Here is an 18,760-nt window from a genome sequence, read left to right as displayed (position 1 = left end):
TACCGATGACAAAGGGAACAACGTATGTTGTTATGCGGTCTGACCGATAAAGATCTTCGTAGAATATGTAGGAGCCAATATGGGCATCTAGGTCCCGCTATTGGTTATTGACCGGAGACGTGTCTCGGTCATGTCTACATTGTTCTCGAACCGTAGGGTCCGCACGCTTAAGGTTTCGATGACAGTTATATTATGAGTTTATGAGTTTTGATGTACCGAAGGAGTTCGGAGTCCCGGATGAGATTGGGGACATGACGAGGAGTCTCAAAATGGTCGAGACGTAAAGATCGATATATTGGACGACTATATTCGGACATCGAAAAGGTTCCAAGTGATTCGGGTATTTTTCGGAGTACCGGGTAGTTACGGGAGAGGTAATGGGCCTTGATGGGCTTTAGTGGGAAGAGGAAAAGGCTGTTGCGCCCCCCCTCCCCTTTGGTCCGAATTGGACTAGGGAAAAGGGGGCCGGCCACCTCTCCTTCTCCTCCTATTCCTTCTCCCTTCCTCCCCTTTTGGTGGACTCCTACTAGGACTTGGAGTCCTAGTAGGACTCCCTATCCTGGCCGCACCTTTGCCTTGGCCGGCCTCCTCCTTCTCCATCCTTTATATACAGGGGCAGGGGGCACCCTATAGACACACAAGTTGATCCTTGAGATCGTTCCTTAGCCGTGTGCGGTGCCCCCTGCCACCAAATTCCACCTCGATCATACCGTTGTAGTGCTTAGGCGAAGCCCTGCGTCGGTAGTGCATCAAGATCGTCATCACGCCGTCGTGCTGACGGAACTCTTCCTCGACGCTTTGCTGGATCGGAGCTCGAGGATTGTCATCGAGCTGAACGTGTGCTAAGAACTCGGAGGTGCCGGAGTAACGGTGCTTGGATCGGTCGGATCGGAAGAAGACGTACGACTACTTCCTCTACGTTGTGTTAAACGCTTCCGTTGCGATCTACAAGGGTACGTAGATCATACTCTCCTCTCGTTGCTATGCATCACCATGATCTTGCGTGTGCGTAGGAATTTTTTTGAAATTACTACGTTCCCCAACAGTCGGGTGACGCGGTGTCGGTGGCCTTCGAAAGATGATGCAATCCTTTCTCCATAGGATGATACGATGTTTGGCATCTCCGAGTGTGTGCTCCCCGTCACCTCCAGGAATGTCAAGCTCTAGCCCCGAATATTGGTCCACCACCTCATCAACCACGACACGAGCATAGCCTGCTGGAATCGGGTTGCAATGGAAGGTTGCATCGGGGGAATTTGTATAAGCAACACCGTCCGCCACCTTCAAGGATATGTTCTTAATTTTGAAGTGTAGCTCGCAGTTAGTGTTCTCCGCGATATCATCCACGGGGTATCTATCCAGCAGTGCGTCGCCCGGGGCGGAACCCACGCTGCTTCTCGGCATGGATGGGGCGGTGGTATCCAATGCTGGATCATCCGCTAGCTGCTGCAGCTGCTGAGACCCCCTTTGCTGGCTAAGTGAGTCGATCTGCTCCTGCTGCCGCTGGAATTTAGCTGCCAATTCCGCTTGACTTGCTTCTAGGCCTTGAAGGCGTTCATAGTCCCGCTTCCTCTGCTCCTCCTCCATCTTCCTCTTCTTCTCCTCCGCAATCTTCTTTCTCGCACGGGTTCTGTAGTCGGTGTTCCAGTCCGAAAACCCCTCATACCACGGAATAGCGCCCTTGCCTCGTGTTCTTCTCGGGTGTTCAGGATTTCCCAGGGCACGCGTAAGCTCGTCGTTCTCTCTGTTGGGCTGGAACACCCCCGATCAAGCCTCTTCTATTGCAACAAGTAGCGCATCGTCGGCTCCGTTCAGACATGCCTTCGTCGAAACATTGCCTGTCTTCGGGTCCAACTCCCCCCATGCGCATAGAACCAAGTCCTGCACCTGGGGGGCCAGCTCTTAGTAACCGGAGTGACACTTGCATCCTCCATCTCTTTCTCAGACTTATCCCACTTAGGCATTGCCACCGCGTAGCCACCTGGCCCCAGCTTATGGAACTTATCCTTTTTTCGGCATTCTTCTTGTTTATTCTCGACCGTTCCTTAGCTAATTCTGAATCCTTGAATTTCACAAAATCGTCCCAATGAGCACTTTGATTCTCTAGTATCCCCTCGAATACTGGAGTCTTCCTTCCTCCCTTGACGTACTTCTCCCACGTCGTTCTCTTGTGGTTCTTGAATGCAACCGCCATCTTCCTAAAAGCAGCGTCCTTGACTTTCCGCACATCAGCTTCTGTGAAATGATCTGGTAGGGTGAAATGTTCCATGAGAGTATCCCAAAGCAGTTTTTTTATTCTCGTCGACAAAAGTAACATTTGGACATGGCTTTGCTGGCTTTCTCCATTCTTGAAGGGAGATCGGGAGTTGGTCCTTCACAAGAACTCCGCACTGACGAACGAACTTGTCCGCAATCTTCTCAGGCGCTAATGGTTCACCATTAGGTCTGATTGCCTCGATATTGTACTTTACGCCCTCCTTCAACTTTTTGTTCGGGCCTCGCTTCGTCCTTTTGCCTGAAGATTTGCTCGATCCGGATGGCTGAAATAAGAAAGATCGATTCGTTAATATATCTTCAACTCATTTAAAACATGCAATGATCACCAGATTCCTGCTTATATAAATATATATACTTCACCGGTGTTTGTTGTTTCAGGATCAACATGTTCTTCATCGTAGTTCATGACTTCATCTTCTCGGTCGTCGCGATCGAATATCATATCACCCTCTCCGGTGTTGTTTAGAAATTCGGAGTCGTCAAAATCTTCTTCATTCTGATCATCATCTGGCCCGCGTATGATATCAAACATGGTCTGTTCTCTTTCTCTGTCGGTATTGTCCGCCATAGCTTTTATTTAACTATGCCAAAAGAAATATAAAACAATTTAGTATAATCTCAAATAATAGATATAATCTCGAATACATCGTCTCGAATAATAGATATAATCTCGAATACATCGTCTCGAATAATAGATTTAATCTCAAATACGTCGTCTCGAATAATAGATATAATCTCGTCAAATACATCGTCTCAAATAATATATATAATCTCGAATAAATCATCTCGAATATTATATATCGAATACATCACTAGCTAGCTAGCTAGCTAATAAAGATCGAATACTAGAGAGTAATCTAGGCGGTGGACAACCAAAGTGAAGGAAACATCACTGGATCATAGCTCGGGTGATCTCCCCAAAGAACCTGCCAGGTATTGGAGAACCTGACGTCCATAGCAGCCATGTAGCGATGGACGTGCTCGTCCTCCTCCCTGACACGGCGACGTACCACCTCCGGCAGGGCCGGCTCCCTCCGCACCGAAAGTGGCCCACGCGAATGCCACCAAAGAAGATGAGGGGCGACGACGGGACCCGGAGCCGGGTTCCTCACCAAGCGTCGCGCCCCTGAAGGTAGCACCTCCCAGTGCCAGCCCGGCGGAGCCCAGTCCCGGACATGGGTCCTCTGAAGCAGGACGTCGTCGCGGACGTGTCGACGGCGAGGATGCGGGCCGGACATCGTCGACAACAAAATACTATATGCCGCAAAAGTAAAGTAACATCTTTTAAATGATGGATTGTGATGATTTCATATATGCAAATTCTAAATTTTATAACTAAACATATAAGAAACTAAAAAAACATCGATCATCGTCTAACAATTTGAAATTAATCTAATTCATCTAGCTAGCTAAAACTAACATTTCCAAAATTTCTAACATTTCTATATAACTAACATTTCTATAACATTTGACATTATATATATTATAACTAACATTTCTACATACTATTTGACATTAATCTAATCTAATTAATTAATTCATCTAAAACTTTGTATGAAAAACAGAAAAACAGAAAAAACTAAAAGCTAAAAACAGAAAAATTGTGTGTGTGCGCGCGTCTAGTGTGTGTGTGTACTGTGTGTGTGTGTGCGCGCGCGCGCGTGTGTGTGCGCTACGGTCGGCGCCGGCGCCGGCGCCGGTGTGCGCTACGATCGATTGGAGGGAGGAGAGGGGCCGGGGGAGGGGCTCACAGCGCGCGCGGGCAAGGTCGAGGCGACGGCGACGGAGAAGCGAGGGGATCGGCGACCGGGACGGCGACGGGGGCATCGCGGAGTCGACGGGGACGGCGCGACGGGGGCAGCGACGGCGCGGGACGGGGCGGCAGCAGAGAGAAGTGGGAGATGAGAAACTGAAAATTTTCGAAGTGTTTCTTATATAGGGGACACCTTTAGTACCGGTTGGAGCCACCAACCGGTACTAAAGGCCTGTTTTGGCCAGGCCAAGCGGCGGGAAGCGACCCCCTTTAGTACCGGTTGGAGCCACCAACCGGTACTAAAGGCCCCCCCTTTAGTACGGGTTGGTGCCACGAACCGGTACTAAAGGGGGGTGCGCTGCCAGGCGAGGGGCGCAAAGTTTAGTCCCACCTCGCCTAGCGAAGGGCAGCCACACTGGTTTATAAACCCAGCCGCGGCTGCTCCTTCGAGCTCCTCTCAAATGCAGGCCTTCTTGGCCTACCTGTGCTGTGCTGCCCCGTGGGCCTACCGGGCCTTTGCGGGCCTGCATCCTGTCCCAACAACGGGTTGGGTTTCTAGTCGTATGCAGGCCGCTCTAGCCTAGTAGGCGGGCTTTTTTTATTTTTTTTGCTTTTTTTATTTTTGAGTTGTTTTTTGTGTATTTAGAGTTTCTTTGTGAATATTTTTGCTTTAGGTACAAAGAATTACAAATTTTCTGTTAGTGCCCGTAGTTTTCAAATTTGAATAGTTTAAATTTTGAATTATTTGAAATTAGTGTGAATCACTAGTTTGTGAATAACTTAACTTTAAAAATCAGTAAAGGCATGAAAGAATTTGTTTGCACATAAAATTTCTTCGTGTTTCAAATGCCAAAACACATAATTAACTACCCTAACTATTACAGAGATTCCCTTCTGGGTGTGAAACACAGAAGAAAGTGATGATAGCTAGTGAAGCCGATCACATCCCAGATCTTTGGGTGTGAAACTTTTTCTTCGCGTGTGTCCCTTTGCACCGTAACCATGGAAAATCTTCATCATTTAACGGGATGCTCGGGTCAATATTCACTGTGAATGGAGCAATTTCATCAACCTTTTCATAATCTTCTGACTTGTCTGTCTTGTCATCCACTCCCACGATGTTTCTCTTTCCAGAAAGAACTATGTACCGCTTTGGCTCATCGTACGATGCATTCGCTTCCTTATCTTTTCTTTTTCTTGGCTTGGTAGACATGTCCTTCACATAGAAAACCTGTGCCACATCATTGGCTAGGACGAATGGTTCCTCTGCATACGCAAGATTGTTGATGTTTGTGTGATTTGGATATATAGTTACTCGTATAATTATCTTACCCGTACGTTGTTTGTTATACATATAGTGCCATGGTTTTGATATCCGTCCCCGTCGGCCCTAGTCCTTGTTATGATTCGGATGTGGTATGTATATTCTCTTTTAAAACTAGTTGCATTTTGTGTTTATGACAAATTATGCCCATCAAGTTGACATAGAAATTTTTTCTAGGAGGTATGTGAACCGGAAATTCCAACCGACCCTATTGCCGAGATGTTAAATTTAGTTGAAAGAGAAAACGAGTACTTGAAAGAAAAGTTGAAAAGAATTGAGGGGGAGAAGATGGAATTGGAGTTGCATGTTGCCGATGTCGTCGATGATCACAAGATCAAGATGGAGAAAATGCGCTTGAAGATTAGAAAATATGCCATCGATAGTGAGGCTTGGTATCATTATGCTGTTGGATCCATTGTTACCTTAGTTGCGATCTTGATCGTATTTGTTGTTGCATTTAAATGCTTTAGTTAGAGAGTTATTTGTTTGTTGCATTTAAGTGTTGTATGAACTTTATGTATGAACTTGTATTAATTTGGTCTATTCGGTGTTGTGTAATGAAGATGAGCCGGAAATGGATGTACGATGACCGATGCTCTCCCCAGTTCGTTGAGGGCGTGCATACTTTTCTGCTTGCGGCTGAGGCAAACAAGCGGGCGGATGGTTTTATGCCTTGTCCATGTGCTCGCTGTAAGAATGGTAACAATTACTCTACGTCAAGAACCATTCACGTCCACCTGTTTAAGTCCGGTTTCATTCCCCATTATAATGTTTGGACCAAGCACGGAGAAAGAGGGGTTATGATGGAAGACAATGAAGAAGAAGAGGACGACGGCAGCTATCCTGGCCATGGGTTCCCTGAATACAATGATACAACAATGGGGGAAGAAGCTGAGCCGGTAATGCGGGAAGAAGCTGAAGAAGAGGCATCAGATGAGCCCGTTGATGATCTAGGTCGGGCCATTGCCGATGCAAAGAAAAACTGTGCAAGTGATTTGGAGAAGAAGAAGTTGCAGCGCATGTTAGAGGATCACAAAAAATTGTTGTACCCGAATTGCGTAGGTGACAAGAAAAAGCTGGGCACCACACTGGAATTGCTGCAATGGAAGGCAAGGAATGGTGTATCTGACAAGGGATTTGGAAAGTTGCTGGTAATGATAAAGGATATGCTTCCAAAGGACAACGAATTGCCCGAGAGTACGTACGAAGCAAAGAAGGTTGTCTGCCCTCTAGGGTTAGAGGTGCAGAAGATACATGCATGCCCTAATGATTGCATCCTCTACCGCGGTGAGTACGAGGATTTGAACGCTTGCCCGGTATGTGGTGCATTGCGCTATAAGATCAGCCGCGATGACCCTGGTGATGTCGAGGGCCGGCGCCCCAGGAAGAAGATTCCTGCCAAGGTGATGTGGTATGCTCCTATAATACCACGGTTGAAACGTTTGTTCCAAAACAAAGAGCATGCCAAGGCAATGCGATGGCACAGAGAAGACCGTAAGAAAGACGGAAAGTTGAGAGTACCCGCTGACGGGTCGCAGTGGAGAAAAATCGAAAGAAAGTATGGGAAGGAGTTTGCAGATGACGCAAGGAGCGTATGGTTTGGTCTAAGCGCAGATGGCATTAATCCTTTTGGGGAGCAGAGCAACAACCATAGCACCTGGCCTGTGACTCTATGTTTGTATAACCTTCCTCCTTGGTTGTGCATGAAGCGGAAGTTCATTATGATGCCAGTGCTCATCCAAGGCCCTAAGCAACCCGGCAACGACATTGATGTGTACCTAAGGCCATTAGTTTAAGAACTCTTACAACTGTGGAATGGAACAGGTGTACGTGCGTGGGATGAGGACATGGGAAAAGAATTTGACCTAAAGGCGTTGCTGTTCGTGACCATCAATGATTGGCCTGCTCTCAGTAACCTTTCAGGACAGACAAACAAGGGATACCGCGCATGCACGCACTGTTTGGACGATACCGACAGTATATATTTGGCTAATAAGAATGTGTACCTGGGACATCGTCGATTTCTTCCGAGCAGGCATCCCGTAAGAAAGAAAGGCAAGCATTTCAAAGGTGAGGCGGATCACCGGACGAAGCCTCGCCACCGTACTGGTGCTGATGTACATGATATGGTCAAGGATTTGAAGGTGGTATTTGGAAAGGGTCCTGGTGGACAACCTGTTCCGAATGACGCTGACGGACGCGCACCCATGTGGAAGAAGAAATCTATATTTTGGGACCTGCCCTATTAGAAAGACCTCGAGGTCCGCTCCGCAATCGACGTGATGCACGCGACAAAGAATCTTTGTGTGACCCTGCTTGGCTTCTTGGGCGTGTATGGGAAGACAAAAGATACACCTGAGGCACGGGAGGACCAGCAACGTATGCACGGAAAAGACGGCATACATCAGGGTCATGCAAGCTACACTCTTACCAAAGAAGAGAAGGAAATCTTCTTTGAATGCCTGCTCAGTATTAAGGTACCGTCTGGCTTCTCGTCGAATATAAAGGGAATAATAAACATGGCAGAGAAAAAGTTCCAGAACCTAAAGTCTCATGACTGCCACGTGATTATGACGCAACTACTTCCGGTTGCATCGATGGGGCTTCTACCGGAAAACGTTCGATTAGCCATTGTGAAGCTATGTGCATTTCTCAATGCAATCTCTCAGAAGGTAATCGATCCAGAAATCATACCAAGGTTACAGAATGATTTGGTGCAATGTCTTGTCAGTTTCGAGTTGGTGTTCCCACCATCCTTCTTCAACATCATGACGCACGTCCTAGTTCACCTATGCGAAGAGATTAACATTTTGGGTCCTGTATTTCTACACAATATGTTCCCCTTTGAGAGGTTCATGGGAGTCTTAAAGAAATATGTTCATAACCGTGCTAGGCCAGAAGGAAGCATCTCCAAGGGCCGTCAAAATGAGGAGGTCATTGAGTTTTGTATTGACTTTATTCCTGACCTTAAGCCGATTGGTGTTCCTGAATCGCGGCATAAGGGCAGACTGGATGGAAAAGGCACGCTAGGAGGGGAACAAATCATATGTATGGACGGACATTCTCTCACTGAAGCACACTACACAGTTTTACAGAATTCCCCCTTGGTGGCTCCGTATATGGATGAACACAAGAATTTGCTACGCTCCAAACACCCGGAGCGGTCTGATGGCTGGATTACACGTGAACAAACCAGGAGTTTCGCCAGCTGGTTGCAAGCACGTACCATGCATGACACCTCTATTGAAGATGACCTGTACTTGCTGTCCCAGTTACCATCTTCGAATATAATGACTTTCAAAGGGTACGAGATAAATGGTAATACATTTTACACGATCGCCCAAGATAAGAAGAGCACCAACCAAAACAGTGGTGTCCGCTTTGATGCAGAAACCAAGACGGGAAAGGAAACATATTATGGTTATATACATGACATATGGGAACTTGACTATCGACGTGGTTTGAAGGTCCCTTTGTTTCGGTGCAAATGGGTCAATATGACACGAGGCGGGGTAACGGAAGACCCGCAGTACGGAATGACAACGGTGGATCTCAACAATCTTGCGTATGCAGACGAACCATTCGTCCTAGCCAATGATGTGGCACCGGTTTTCTATGTGAAGGACATGTCTACCAAGCCAAGAAAAAGAAAAGATAAGGAAGCGAATGCATCGTACGATGAGCCAATGCGGCACATAGTTCTTTCTGGGAAGAGAAACTTCGTGGGAGTGGATGACAAGACAGACAAGTCAGAAGATTATGAAAAGTTTGATGAAATTGCTCCATTCACAGTGAATATTGACCCGAGCATCCCGTTAAATGATGAAGATTTTCCATGGCTACGACGCAAAGGGACACACGCGAAGAAAAAGTTTCACACCCAAAGATCTGGGATGTGATCGGCTTAACTATCATCACTTTCTTCTGTCTTTCACACCCAGGAGGGAATCTCTGTAATAGTTAGGGTAGCTAGTTATGTGTTTTGGCATTTGAAACGCGAAGAAATTTTATGTGCAAGCAAATTCTTTCATGCATTTACTGATTTTTTCAGCTAAATGACCCTGAAATTGAAAAGCATTTCAAATGAACTCAGAAAAGGATGAAAGTTGGCATGGTATCATAATTTCACCCACATAGCATGTGCAAAAAAGTAGAGAGGGTTACCGCAAAAACTGGATGCACTTCGTGTACAAAATGGACAATCTGTTTCGAAGTATCAGGGTTTCGGACGAAAACTCATCCGTTACAAAGGCATTTCATTTTTTAAATAACTTAAGTATTACCAAATTGAATATAATGATAAAACACACTAATATTAAATATAAGAAAAAAGAATCACTGGAAAATGTATTTTTAAAGTTAAGTTATTCACAAACTAGTGATTCACACAAATTTCAAATAATTCAAAATTTAAACTATTCAAATTTGAAAACTACCGGCACTAACTGAAAGTTTATAAAAACTATCAAAAATATTCACAAAGAAACTCTAAATATAGCAAAAAACAACTAAAAATAAATAAAACAAAATAAATAAAGCAAAAAAGAAAAAACTAAATGAAAAAAGCCCACCTACCGGGCCACAGCGGCCTGCATACGACTAGAAACCCAACCTGTTGTTGGGCCAGGATGCAGGCCCCGCAAGCCCAATAGGCCCCACAGGGCAGAGTAGCAGAGGTAGGCCCAGAAGGCCTGCTTTAGAGAGGAGCTCGAGACAGCAGCGGCGGCGGGGCTTATAAGCAGGTGTGAGCGCCTTTCGGCTAGCGAGGTGGGACTAAACTTCTGCGCCCCTCGCCTGGCAGCGCACACCCTTTAGTACCGGGTCGTGGCACCAACCAGTACTAAAGGGGGGCCTTTAGTACCGGTTGGAGCCACCACCGGGCACTAAAGGGGGTCGCTTCCCGCCGCTTGGGCTAGCCAAAACAGACCTTTAGTACCGGTTGGTGGCTCCAACCGGTACTAAAGGTGCCTTCTATATATACAACACTTCGAAAAATTTCATTCTCCCCCTCTGTTTCTTCCCGATCGATCGACGCCGCCCCCGTCCTACGCCGCCCCCGTCGCACGCCGTTGCCGTCGCCGCCCCCATCCTCGTCGCCGCCCTCATCCCTGTCGCCGCCCCCGTCGCCGTCGCCGCCCTTGTCTCCGTCGCCACCCCGGGCCCGTCCCCGTTGCCGTCGCGCCGTCCCCGCGTCGCCGCCCCGTCACGCCCCGGGCCGTCGCCTCGCCGTCGCCGTCGCCCCGCTGTGAGCTCTCCCCCTCTAACCCCTCTCCGATCCCTCACCCCCGGTGACCGCCGCCCCTCCCCGAGCCCATACACACACAAGCATGAACACACACACACACGCACATTTCCTTAATTAAGTTAATTAGTATATACGTATTTTGTATGTTTAATTAGTTTAGATTTTTCAGATTATTATTTTTTCACTAGTATATATGTATGAATGCATGTTAGATGGATATAATTAGTGTTTAATTAGTATGGAATTTTTTTATATAATGTTGTTTTTCTGTTTTTAATGGATGTATAGAAGTTGTTTTTTCCGTTTTTAGTGTTAGATGCTTAATTAGTATGAAATAGCATATAGAATTTTGACATATGCAATGATAGCATAATTAGTGTTACATTTGCATATACTATTTGTTGTCGACGATGCCCGGCCCGCATCCTCGCCGTCGACCCGTTCGCGACGACGTCCTGCTTCAGAGGACCCATGTCCGGGACTGGGCTCCGCCGGGCTGGCACTGGGAGGTGCTACCTTCAGGGGCGCGACGCTTGGTGAGGAACCCGGCCCCGGGTCCCGTCGTCGACCCTCATCTCCTTTGGTGGCATTCGCGTGGGCCACTTTGGGTGCGGAGGGAGTCGGCCCCGCCGGAGGTGGTACGTCGCCGTGTCAGGGAGGAGGACGAGCACGTCCATCGCTACATGGCTGCTATGGACGTCAGGTTCTCCAATACCTGGCAGGTTCTTTGGGGAGATCACCCGAGCTATGATCCAGTGATGGTTCCTTCACTTTGGTTGTCCACCGCCTAGATTACTCTCTAGTATTCGATCTTTATTAGCTAGCTAGCTAGCTAGTGATGTATTCGATATATAATATTCGAGATGATTTATTCGAGATTATATATATTATTTGAGATGATGTATTCGAGATTATATCTATTATTCGAGACGACGTATTCGAGATTAAATCTATTATTCGAGACGATGTATTCGAGATTATATCTATTATTCGAGACGATGCATTCGAGATTATATCTATTATTCAAGATTATACTAAATTGTTTTATATTTCTTTTGGCATACTTAAATAAAAGCTATGGCGGACAATACCGACAGAGAGAGAGAACAGACCATGTTCGATATCATACGCAGGCCAGATGATGATCAGAATGAAGAAGATTTTGACGGCTCCGAATTTCTAAACAACACCGGAGAGGGTGATATGATATTCGATCGCGACGACCGAGAAGATGAAGTCATGAACTACGACGAAGAACATGTTGATCCTGAAACAACAAACACCGGCGAGGTATATATATTTATATAAGCAGGAATCTGGTGATCATCGCATGTTTTAAATGAGTTGAAGATATATTAACGAATCGATCTTTCTTCTTTCAGCCATCCGGATCGAGCAAATCTTCAGGAAAAAGGACGAAACGAGGCCCAAACAAAAAGTTGAAGGAGGGCGTAAAGTACAATATCGAGGCATTCAAACCTAATGGTGAACCATTAGCGCCTAAGAAGATTGCGGACAAGTTCGTTCGTCAGTGCGGAGTTCTTGTGAAGGACCAACTCCCGATCTCCCTTCAAGAATGGAGAAAGCCAGCAAATCCACGTCCAGATGTTACTTTTGTCGACGAGAATCAAAAAAATCTGCTTTGGGATACTCTCATGGAACATTTCACCCTACCAGATCATTTCACAGAAGCAGATGTGCGGAAAGTCAAGAACGCTGCTTTTAGGAAGATGGCGGTTGCATTCAAGAACCACAAGAGAATGACATGGGAGAAGTACGTCAAGGGAGGAAGGAAGACTCCAGTATTCGAGGGGATACTAGAGAATCAAAGTGCTCATTGGGACGATTTCGTGAAATTCAAGGATTCAGAATTAGCTAAGGAACGGTCGAGAATAAACAAGAAGAATGCCGAAAAAAGGATAAGTTCCATAAGCCGGGGCCAGGTGGCTACGCGGTGGCAATGCCTAAGTGGGATAAGTCTAAGAAACAGATGGAGGATGCGAGTGTCACTCCGGTTACTAAGAGATGGCCCCCCAGGTGCAGGACTTGGTTCTATGCGCATGGGGGGGAGTTGGACCCGAAGACAGGCAATGTTTCGATGAAGGCATGTCTGAACGGAGCCGACGATGCGCTACTTGTTGCAATAGAAGAGGCTCGATCGGGGGTGTTCTAGCCTAACAGAGAGAACGACGAGCTTATGCGTGCCCTGGGAAATCCTGAACACCCGGGAAGAACACGAGGCAAGGGCGCTATTCCGTGGTATGAGGGGTTTTCGGACTGGAACGCCGACTACAGAACCCGTGCGAGAAAGAAGATTGCGGAGGAGAAGAAGAGGAAGATGGAGGAGGAGCAGAGGAAGCGGGACTATGAACGCCTTCAAGGCCTAGAAGCAAGTCAAGCGGAATTGGCAGCTAAATTCCAGCGGCAACAAGAGCAGATCGACTCACTTAGCCAGCAAAGGGGGTCTCAGCAGCTGCAGCAGCTAGCGGATGATCCAGCATTGGATACCACCGCCCCATCCATGCCGAGAAGCAGCGTGGGTTCCGCCCCGAGCGACGCTGTAGTGCTGGATAGATACCCCGTGGATGACATCACGGAGAACACTAACTGCGAGCTACACTTCAAAATGAATAACATATCCATGAAGGTGGCGGACGCCGTTGCTTTTTCAAATTCCCCCGAGGAAACCTTCCATTGCAACCCGATTCCAGCGGGCTATGCTCGTGTCTTGGTTGATTAGGTGGTGGACCCATATTCGGAGCTACAGCTTGACATTCCTGGAGGTGACGACGAGCACACATTGGGAGAGGCCATACATCGTGTCATCCTATGGAGAAAGGATTGCATCATCTTTCGAAGGCCACCGACACCGCGTCACCCGACTCCTCGTCGAAGTCCGCCACGGAGTCAGCAGACTCCCGCTCCTTCAAGTCCACCAACGCGTGAGGCCACTCCTCCTCCTCCAAGTCCGGCAAAGTGTCAGGCCACTCCTCCTCCAAGTCCGACACAGCGTCAGACGTCCACTCCTCCTCCAAGTCCGGCACAACCTCAGGCCACTCCTCCTCCAAGTCCGGCACAGCTTCAGGCCACTCCTCCTCGTCCAACTCAGCCCCGTCAGCCGTCTCCGCCGCCTCAGCAATCGCAGAAGAGACACCCCGCAGCTATGGTGCGTAGCGGTACGAGTCGAGGTGATAGTACAGGAAGTACAGGCGGAGGCAAGCGATATAAATATGGTCCAAACCTCAGTACTCCTCTTCCTGTGAGGGCTTACGACAGAACCGAGGAGCAAACCAATGCCATAGTGCGGGTAGAAGTCGACGCCCATTTTGGACCGAAACCGCCACCGCCGCCAAGGGAGAAACTGCCTGTGGAAGTAGTTGACCACTTTATTCGTATGGCTCAACCACTAGCTCCTAAGCCTGTTGACTCAGACTATGAGCGCCACATCAGGAAGTAACATCGACAGCGTCTACAGAAGGAGGCGAGCTCGAGCTCGAGCAAACAACAAGCAGCCGTCAAAAAATGCAGGAAAACTGTTGCCCAGCTGGGAAAACAGGCGGCGCAATCGACCCCCTTCCCCCCCCCGCGCTTATTGTGCCGCCAATAACATGTGATAGTACGCGCGCCCAATATTATTGTGGCCAAACAGTTTACGTTCCCGAGGTGGGCGATGTGGTAATAACCCAGGAGCATATAATGCAGGCTGAAGAACTCAAGATCACTGTTGGACAACTCCTCGAGATCGAGGACATGCCTCTGATTACAGAGGAGGAAATAAAATGGAAATTTGTCCGGGACCAACCTTTGGTCAAGCCAGAAGATGTCAACAAGCTCCCAACGAGAATGTATGAATTGCATCAATGGTACATGGACATTATCAAGAGATCCGATCGAGAGTCCCTCATGGTGTATGTCAAGAAGGATGATTACTACCATGAGAAAGCTGGGGCCGTTGAGTATTCTGAACTATTTCAGTTATACAATCAAGACGCACTCGACAAATCTATCGTCAGTTGCTATTGTCTGTAAGTGATTTCTTTCTGTAATTTAAGTCTCAAGCTAGCTGTAGTGATCCTTTTGATCAATCATTACGTGTAATTATCCTCACTATATTCTTTTCTGTGGTATTATGCAGGATGAAGATGTATGAAATGAGAAAAGTTGGACGCTATGGCATTGGGTTCATTGACCCAAACACCGTTAATGAATACACATGGAAATTAGATGCATATTATGAAAAAGAGGTAGAGGACAGCATGTTCGAGTTCTTGAAGCGCCTCAAATACAATGAAGATATACTACTTCCTTACAACTTCGAGTGAGTCACACTTTCTTGTACTACAAATTCTCTGTTTTTGCCTACTAGCTAGCTACATGTTTTTGCTTACATATGCCCGCTTAATTAAGACATGCAAACGTGTGTGCATGCAGATATCACTGGATCTTGTGTATCATTAAAGTTGACGCCGGAACAGTTGAAATACTGGACTCGCTACTCAAAGCAAATAGTGACTATAACATCTTGTTTGGGATAGTCAACAGGTAATTTCAATCATTATTAACTATATATCTCGGCCTATTTAGTTCGTCATTTCATGATATGAACTATTTAATAACCCCTTTATTCATTTTCTTTGTCGGCGGGCAGGGCTTGGGCAAGGTTCATCAGCGTCACGGAAGGCGAATGGAAACCAAAGCTGAAATGGTTTCGAGCCAAGGTAAGTAATTAAGTAGTACTAGCTAGCTAGCTAGCTGCCATCTCTTTAATTATCATGCTTGATTAATTATTATCTGATCAAATTAAATTCCATTCTCGTAATAAAGGCCCTAAAGCAGGCGCAGGGGACTGATCTGTGTGCATTCTGCGTTTGTGAGAACATTCGCATGATGGCGTCCGAAAGGAGCAGATCTCAAAGACAGGAATGGGTACGCTTGTCAGAATACTATTCACAATTTTTTACACCATTATCGATATCTAGTCACACAACTAATACACATGCATATTGATCTCCTTCTTAACAGTTCAAAGAGGTGCGGGATAAGCTCCTACCAATGGAGCGCGTAGAAGCACTTTAAGAGGAAATAGCGGGATTTTTGCTCGACCAGGTCAAAAATCCGAAGAGAGAATACTATTACCCGCTACCGCCCCCATCAAAAAAGACATGAACCACTTCCAATTGTCATCGTGCTCCGAAGGCACCAATCAGGCTAATGCCACTGGATCCGAAGGCAACATGCATATGTAGGAGAAATTGTATATAGCTATACATGTGTGTATGTGTGAATTAATATGGTGGTTTGTGAGACATGATTGATGATATATATATATATATGCATAACGTGTACAATGTGTAGTACCGTAAAATACCAGCAAACGAAAAAGAATTAAAATGGAAAACACAAAATTAAATGAAAAAGAAATCATAAAACCAAAAAAACCCCAACATTTTAGTACCGGTTGGTGTAACCAACCGGTACTAAAGGGCTCCCGGCCCCCGGAGCTGGCTCGTGCCACGTGGTTGCCCTTTAGCACCGGTTCGTGCTGAACCGGTACTAAAGGGGGGGGGGCTTTAGTGCCAAAATTTTAGTGCCGGTTACCTAACCGGCACTAAAGGGCCTTACGAACCGGTGCTATTGCCCGGTTCTGCACTAGTGAGGGCAGGTCCCAAAATATAGATTTCTTCTTCCACATGGGTGCGCGTCCGTCGGCGTCATTCGGAACAGGTTGTCCACCAGGACCCTTTCCAAAGACCACCTTCAAATCCTTGACCATATCATGTACATCAGCACCAGTACGGTGGCCAGGCTTTGTTCGGTGATCCGCCTCACCTTTGAAATGCTTGCCTTTCTTTCTTACGGGATGCCTGCTCGGAAGAAATCGACGATGTCCCAGGTACACATTCTTCTTACAATTAGCCAAATATATACTGTCGGTATCATTCAAATAGTGCGTGCATGCGCGGTATCCCTTGTTTGTCTGTCCTGAAAGGTTACTGAGAGCAGGCCAATCATTGATGGTCACGAACAGCAACGCCTTTAGGTCAAATTCTTCCCCCATGTGCTCATCCCACGCACGTACACCTGTTCCATTCCACAGTTGTAAGAGTTCTTCAACTAATGGCCTTAGGTACACATCAATGTCATTGCCGGGTTGCTTAGGGCCTTGGATGAGCACTGGCATCATAATGAACTTCCGCTTCATGCACAACCAAGGGGAAAGGTTATACAAACATAGAGTCACAGGCCAGGTGCTATGGTTGCTGCTCTGCTCCCCAAAAGGATTAATGCCATCTGCGCTTAGACCAAACCATACGCTCCTTGCGTCATCTGCAAACTCCTTCCCATACTTTCTTTCGATTTTTCTCCACTGCGACCCGTCAGCGGGTACTCTCAATTTTCCGTCTTTCTTACGGTCTTCTCTGTGCCATCGCATCACCTTGGCATGCTCTTTGTTTTGGAACAAACGTTTCAACCGTGGTATTATAGGAGCATACCACATCACCTTGGCAGGAATCTTCTTCCTGGGGCACCGGCCCTCGACATCACCAGGGTCATCGCGGCTGATCTTATAGCGCAATGCACCACATACCGGGCAAGCGTTCAAATCCTCGTACTCACCGCGGTAGAGGATGCAATCATTAGGGCATGCATGTATCTTCTGCACCTCTAACCCTAGAGGGCAGACAGCCTTCTTTGCTTCGTACGTACTCTCGGGCAATTCGTTGTCCTTTGGAAGCATATCCTTTATCATTACCAGCAACTTTCCAAATCCCTTTTCAGATACATCATTCTTTGCCTTCCATTGCAGCAATTCCAGTGTGGTGCCCAGCTTTTTCTTGTCACCTACGCAATTTGGGTACAACAATTTTTTGTGATCCTCTAACATGCGCTGCAACTTCTTCTTCTCCAAATCACTTGCGCAGTTTCTCTTTGCATCGGCAATGGCCCGACCTAGATCATCAACGGGCTCATCTGATGCCTATTCTTCAGCTTCTTCCCGCATTGCCGGCTCAGCTTCTTCCCGCATTACCGGCTCAGCTTCTTCCCCCATTGTTGTATCATCGTATTCAGGGAACCCATGGACAGGATAGCTGTCGTCGTCCTCTTCTTCTTCATTGTCTTCCATCATAACCCCTCTTTCTCCGTGCTTGGTCCAAACATTATAATGGGGCATGAAACCGGACTTAAACAGGTGGACGTGAATGGTTCTTGACGTAGAGTAATTATGACCATTCTTACAGCGAGCACATGGACAAGGCATAAAACCATCCGCCCGCTTGTTTGCCTCAGCTGCAAGCAGAAAAGTATGCACGCCCTCAACAAACTGGGGAGAGCATCGGTCATCGTACATCCATTGCCGGCTCATCTTCATTAAACAACACCGAATAGACCAAATTAATACAAGTTCATACATAAAGTTCATACAACACTTAAATGCAACAAACAAATAACTCTCTAGCTAAAGCATTTAAATGCAACAACAAATACGATCAAGATCGCAACTAAGGTAACAATGGATCCAACAGCATAATGATACCAAGCCTCACTATCGATGGCATATTTTCTAATCTTTCTAATCTTCAAGCGCATTTTCTCCATCTTGATCTTGTGATCATCAACGACATCGGCAACATGCAACTCCAATTCCATCTTCTCCCCCTCAATTCTTTTCAACTTTTCTTTCAAGTACTTGTTTTCTCTTTCAACTAAATTTAATCTCTCGGCAATAGGGTCGGTTGGAATTTCCGGTTCACATACCTCCTAGAAAAAATTTCTATGTCAACTTGATGGGCATAATTTGTCATAAACACGAAATGCAACTAGTTTTAAAAGAGAATATACATACCACATCCGAATCATAACAAGGACTAGGGCCGACGGGGACGGATATCAAAACCATGGCACTATATGTATAACAAACAACGTACGGGTAATATAATTATACGAGTAACTATATATCCAAATCACACAAACATCAATTTTTATATAAAATTTCATGAACAAGAGGCTCACCACAAGGTGGTGCCGGCGACGGGACGGTGCGGGCGATCGACGGTGGCTACGATGGAGATTTAGAAGGCACTAAGTAAACCACACCTACATATGCAAACTAAGTGTTATTTTTGACCTCAAATTGCATATAAATCAAATACTAGCATAT

The sequence above is a fragment of the Triticum aestivum genome, chromosome 6A, assembly GCF_018294505.1.
Source record: "Triticum aestivum cultivar Chinese Spring chromosome 6A, IWGSC CS RefSeq v2.1, whole genome shotgun sequence".
Taxonomy (NCBI): Eukaryota; Viridiplantae; Streptophyta; class Magnoliopsida; order Poales; family Poaceae; genus Triticum; species Triticum aestivum.
Note: the sequence above shows the minus strand (reverse complement) of the source record.